The sequence below is a fragment of the Pleurodeles waltl genome, chromosome 6, assembly GCF_031143425.1.
Source record: "Pleurodeles waltl isolate 20211129_DDA chromosome 6, aPleWal1.hap1.20221129, whole genome shotgun sequence".
In the NCBI taxonomy this organism is placed as follows: Eukaryota; Metazoa; Chordata; class Amphibia; order Caudata; family Salamandridae; genus Pleurodeles; species Pleurodeles waltl.
The window spans coordinates 1530972225-1530978224 of record NC_090445.1 but is presented as its reverse complement, the minus strand read 5'-3'; the positions used below and the strand labels follow the sequence as shown (position 1 = coordinate 1530978224).

At 45.0% G+C, this 6000-nt stretch overlaps 1 long non-coding RNA gene across 1 annotated transcript in view; it reads right to left on the bottom strand.

The window, feature by feature from the left end:
- Positions 1-2087: 2087 nt before the first annotated feature.
- The window catches only part of LOC138302158 (uncharacterized), a 260353-nt gene continuing 256440 nt past the window's right edge, over positions 2088-6000 (bottom strand). The window contains exon 3 of the long non-coding RNA XR_011205314.1: positions 2088-3123. This is a non-coding gene — a long non-coding RNA (uncharacterized lncRNA). The remainder of the gene's footprint in view (positions 3124-6000) is intronic.

Sequence of the window (6000 nt, the reverse complement as noted above, 5' to 3'; positions counted from 1 at the left end):
TGAAGTGATGCACTGGCGACACAAGGAGCTATTTGAGAAGGCCATCAGTTAGCTGAGTACACATTGAGAATTCAGCTCTCCTTCTGATGATTGTGGTCCATGTCTATGGATTGTAGTAAATAAGATGTGTGAAGATGAAGCTACATGAGCTACCCATCATGTTGAGTGCGAGGGAGCATGGTAACATCATGTGTGTATGAGATAGCATGGTGAGTGTTCACCTGGTATGTAGATGTTTCAAGCTTGTGCACAGATAGTGTGCAACATTGGATAGCCGTTATCCCTGCAACATGAACAGCATATCGTAGATGCTTAGGTGGCAGATTGATATAGACTTTGGGCTTGAAATTGTTTTATGAGGTCTGGTGGACTACATGTGTCATCTGAAGGTGCTGTTTTCATTGCTTGCTTGTTCTTCCTCTACACTACGCAGTTTCTGATGACATGTTCCCCTCATGTTTTAGTGACCTCAATTACTCCAGCACAGAAGTATGTCTTTGAGAAGAGGGCTGAGAGATTCCAGCACATCTGTGAGGTCCGGAGAGGGTGTCGCAGGATGGCCAAGTGTTATAGACGTTAGAAATCATCAGGATCTTGGCAGGCATTTCCTCATGGAGGACCAGCCAAACAGCCTGCTACAAGCACAAAAATGAGTGGAGCCTCAACACAGAGTGTCAGGGGTGGGTCTGCAGGTTCTGCCCCCTCAACATCAAAGGCCCCTACCACAACAGCATCCCAGCCACAGCCACCATCAGCTTCCACTACCTCCAGATTTGAAGACGAAATGTGTACGGACATGGCCAAGATCAAGTTGACATTGGCCAAACTGGAGGAGGCAAATGAGCGGGAATATAAACTTTAAAAGTTCATCAAAAAGAAGCTGAACAAGCACTGACTTTGAACGCTTTCCTCTTCCTAGTACCTTCCCTTCCCCTAGTTTTTATTGTAAATAGGTTTAGTTGGTTTTAGATGGGCAGGCATAGGTAAGGTAACATAGAGTAGCTTCGTTTAAGGACATAGTTGGGATAAGTAGGGGGTGAGATTTAGGAATATATTTGGGGGGGGGGGTTGGGGGTTATGTATAGGGGTATATGTTAAAAAAAAAAAGAAAAATATATATTTGTTTAAGCAATAGGTTTAGGTAGCCTATATTTAGCTTTAGTTTATACTGTCCTTCTGGTCTATTGCCTCTTAATGGGCCTGAAGGGGGCCAATGTTTACTGTGTGGCATTACACGTACAAAATAAGTTAGGTAAGGATAGTTAGCTATAGGGATAAGTTAAGATTAGTTAGTATAGGTTAGGTTAGTGGAGGTTAGTGTGTAGTTTGGGCTTTTTGTTAGTTAGTGATTAGTAGTATTAATAAATCTTGTTAGTTTCCTACAATATGGTGTCCGTGATGTTTGACCGTCTGGGTGTTATCATGTCTGCAGTTGTCAATTTAGACAAATGCCTTTGGATGTGCATTCAGTATTGATTTACATGTGTAACTGAGTGTATCCCTATGATCAAGGACCTATCTGATTGGCAGTGTTATGACATCAGCTACTCAGTACACTAGCCAGTGCAGTTCCTGACACTGCGCGTGGATACAAATTCTAAGACAGGTAATCTGGCAACATCTATTGTTTGTGGTAAATTATGTAAAATTAATTGTTGGAAAGTTTTGAACATTCTACTCTACTTCATTTGGGGAATGGATACTGACACACTAACTGCTGCCCCTCACAGTCTTACATATGCCTGTTTTGTTGATCACATCAATGTTGTACTGGTACAATCATCAAGGATACTTCCAGACACTTGTGTTTTGAACCACACATGCCATATGTGAACTTGCATGGTACCTGTTTTATACATGCCTGGAAGACTCAGAAAGTTTGTTGTAGTCCACAATGCTATCAGTCACCTTAATTATGTTTGGGTCTATGTGTGTGGCTTTGTGTCTGACAGAGTGCCATACATGTACTTTTTTCTGTAGTCATTGTCCTAGCTTCACACAATGCATACATTTGAAACAGTTGATGGATCACTGAAAAAAGAAGAACATATGTGATTATGGTAATTTATTACATGTGCAAGTTTTGTTTCAAACAATGTACAGTGTACAGTTCACTGACCCCATGAGAGATCCCAAGCTAGGGTGAGGGACATCTCATGAGACCCGAGTAGGAGAGGTGAGTATCAATGAGGAGGTGTCCAAATTGACAATAGGTAGGAATTGAGACTAAGGCAGTCCAGGCATGATGAGTCAACTGTGGTAAAGTGAAGGGGGCACATTGGCAGCTGTCAGTACACTGGCATGATCTTAAGCACAGAACTAAAGAGATACTGTCAATGTAGCCCAGACTGTAGCTATCCTGTGGGTTTTCTGGTGAATGTTGTTCCTTCCACATCTTCATCCTCTGATGTGTGTGGTGCCTCCTGTGCCATGGGTTGTGCTGTTGATGAAGTTGAGGGGGGCATACACAAATCAGGGGATAAAGATGTGAAATCAAAGGTCCTGGCAGCCGCCATTTGTGGGAAAGCGTAAGGTATCACTGCAGCAAGGAGAAACTGCTGGTTTCACAACACAGCAGCTACATCAATGAGGGAGGCCATTCCGCTGCATGGACTCCAGGACATTTTGGATAGCCCTCAGCCTGTTGTCAATCATGCTGCTGCCACTTTGGGAGGGCAATTGTCCAGCCTCTGCATCAGGACAGCAGCTATGCTGGCCAGGTAATGCTGGAGTCCACGTAGCAGAGAGTGGGTGCCTCTGATGGCAAAAGAGTTGTCCTTATTTGGACTGAGGCACCTCTGCACTCCCTCTAGGCTGCCCACATAGTCTCCATCCCCACCCACACCTGCTGTGCCAGCTCCCGCTGGACTCCTACCACTGTCTTCTGAAAGGTGATGTTTGGGTCCTCAGAGTCCAGGACTGTGGCTGGACTGGTCAGGTCTGTGTGCTGGTTGTTGGGTGGTTCATGTGTAGACCCCGCAATGCTGTGCATCCTCCATGTGACTGGAGATGGTGTCTGGAAGGAACCCAGCAGAATGTCAGCATTGCTGGTCGTCAGCTGGTCATCCAGATCATCTGAAAAATCCAGGACAGGCAGCTCCGCAGGCGGTAAGGCTTCATCCTCTGCAATTGGATAGGGAAAGGTTAATCTTGGACTGTAGTGGCTGATGACATAGAGTCATCATTTACTTGCTAGTGGGGCTTTGTGACATGGTACTGACCCACACATTGAGGCACACATTTATGGACCCCTATTGGCACACTGTGCCACTTGAACATCATTTCTATTGGAGTCACCTTTGGCACAATCTGCCAGTCCACATTTCCCAGTGTGTTACCCCCACCTTGATTGACTTATCATGGTCTGCTGCATATGTACCCCTTTCATTGATTTGACTGTATTACATATGCAAGCCATGGGCGTTTTTAGGTATGTATGCACACACCACAAAATGGAGCTGTACAGAATAAATTGCATTTGGTTTTAAAGATATTTGATTAAGTAACTGATTCCTCTGCCACCCTACATGTGTTGTTCGAGTGATGGAAGGTTGTGAGCCGCCCACATGCATTCTCCTAGCCACTTTGCGTGGTTTGTCCAGCACCCCGCACCAACCATTGTGAGATCCAACCATCTCATGTATGTGTGCAAACAGGAATTTCTTCCTTCTTGCAGAACAGCACTCATCTGTGCATCGCAGGTTTCCTTGCTGCAGAGCTGCAAGGATGCCTGCATTTCTGGGTGGAGTATTGTTTTCCTGTAAGGTAGACCTTTCGGTTTCCACACATACACACGAGGTGGTTCATCATTACGCTGTGCAGTGCAGGATGCTGAACACATGACTCAAAGTGGCTAGGGGATGCATGAGGAAAGCCCACCCACTTCCATCACTCTGACACACATGTGTAGGGCATGATGACCTGACACATTTTGAGGATTGTTGATGTGTGGATGCATCATGTTGGGATACCACATCAGGGGTGGCATTGTAGTTGTAGTACTAAGGACTGACATTGTTGTAATCCTATCGTGGACTACTTTCAATGTATGTTGCAATCAGCATCAATCATTTTAAGTGACAGACAGCATTCCTGTTAGTTGAATTTGCAGGATGTGTACCTACCTGCACATGTGCATTAGGAATGGCAAGAGGGACACCCCTACACCATTCAGTTTGTGTGCCAAAGTTGGTATTGTCCTTCATATGTTTTGCCATAACCAATGTTGATAGAGGGATGCATTGACTGTCTGTGACAACTACACATCCCTGCACATTTGAAATGATGCTGCACAGCAAGCTGAGTTGTTGCACGGCTTCTTTCTTCATAAATGGGTAAATATATGCCGCATTATCCAGACACAGATGACATAGTGCTCTATCAATGCGTATTTGTTTACCTTACACTCCAGCGGTGGATACTAGTAGCTCATAATTAACATGCCAAGGTAAGGCCCCTTGCATACCTTATCCTGTCCTAAATCTCATGTGCCCCTCTCACACCTTACAATGCATGCAGTAGGCATTCCATGTGTATAGTTGTGATCCTCCCGTGCCACACATGTGTGAGCCACCCAGGCTTCTGATGCCTTTATAAATATTGGACATCTGTATTTGGTTGAGTGTAGTTCAGGAACTCAAGGCTGGTGTGGGAGTGAGAAGTGCAAGTGTGACAATTTTGTATTTCCAAAGAATGTAGTTGTTCATTATGTGTTACATTGTGCATCACACATAGGGCATTCTTTCTGTGTATTTGGTGCAGTGATCCCAAACCACCATTTTCCTTGCAGCCCCCTTACCCCAGCCACCAGCACCATGGGAGCACCTTATTTACATTACTGGTCACCATTGTGGACATTTTCAGAGTAGCCTCATGATTCTTGTCACTATAGTGGTGCTTTACTGCATTGGCACCATAAATGATGGCACTAGTGCAGCAAAGTATAGGGAGGTCCATTGCTTACAATGCTTGAGTCACTTTCACATCTGCCTTTGGCAGGCCTCACAAATGAGGTTAACAGATAGAAAGGTGCAATTTGTATGGAATGTCTGCCCCATTTGTTCTTCCCTCCCTGCATAAGAAATATTTCCTTGTATACATCATATCTGGCACAGTCATATTGTGGTGCAAGGGTGTACAAAGTGGACCTATGCATGCATTGTGTGACTTTGTTAATGTAGCACAAGGGGAATGAGCGTCTTGAGTCCATATTGGCATCAATCAATATGATTCTAATGTTGCAGTAAGGGCTTGTAAAAATGGACCCCTAGTGAGGCAGTGAGACCACTTGAAGCTGATGTTATGCATGAAGGTGTCCCTTTGGCACAACATCAACGATTCCCACTACACAGGCAACCTTGCTACATGGTTACATGGAAGCTACTTGTACAGCAGCACAGATGTTGATCACAGACATGCCCCATATGTTGAGTATGATCACTTTTGTGTCCATTTCCAATGGTGCATGGAGGCGTCTCGCAGTTCTTGTTGGCCCACCCTGTGCAATAAGCGTAATACATGTTGCCCAATGAGTGTTACACATGGGCAGGTGGTTAAGTTGCAACAGTGAAGGGATTGATGTGGGGGTTGGGAAATGGTCTGTGCATATAGTGGGGAAGGTGTGAGCGCATTAGAAGTGTTTGGCCATTACTGTGTCCCCATGCAACCCTTTTGAATGCATCCAATGTGTCCTATGTGCCTCCCCCTTCTGCCATTTGTTATTTTATGATTGCCCCCACTGCAACTTACCCTGCATTTGTGGTAAGTTTTGGAAATCTGCACTGTACTTTCCTGAAACTCCGGTAACCAGCTCCTCTGGGATGACCGCAGCCACCATCTCATCCAGGTCCTCCTGGGGTGCTGGACTTCCACCTCCAGTCTACAGTGCTTCCTTTCAGTTCCTGGCCAATTTTTCTTTGGTTCTGTGCTAGCAATTGTGCCATCGCTTCCTACAATCGGTGACAGTCCTCTTCACCTCTGCCACACTGTTTACTTTATTGA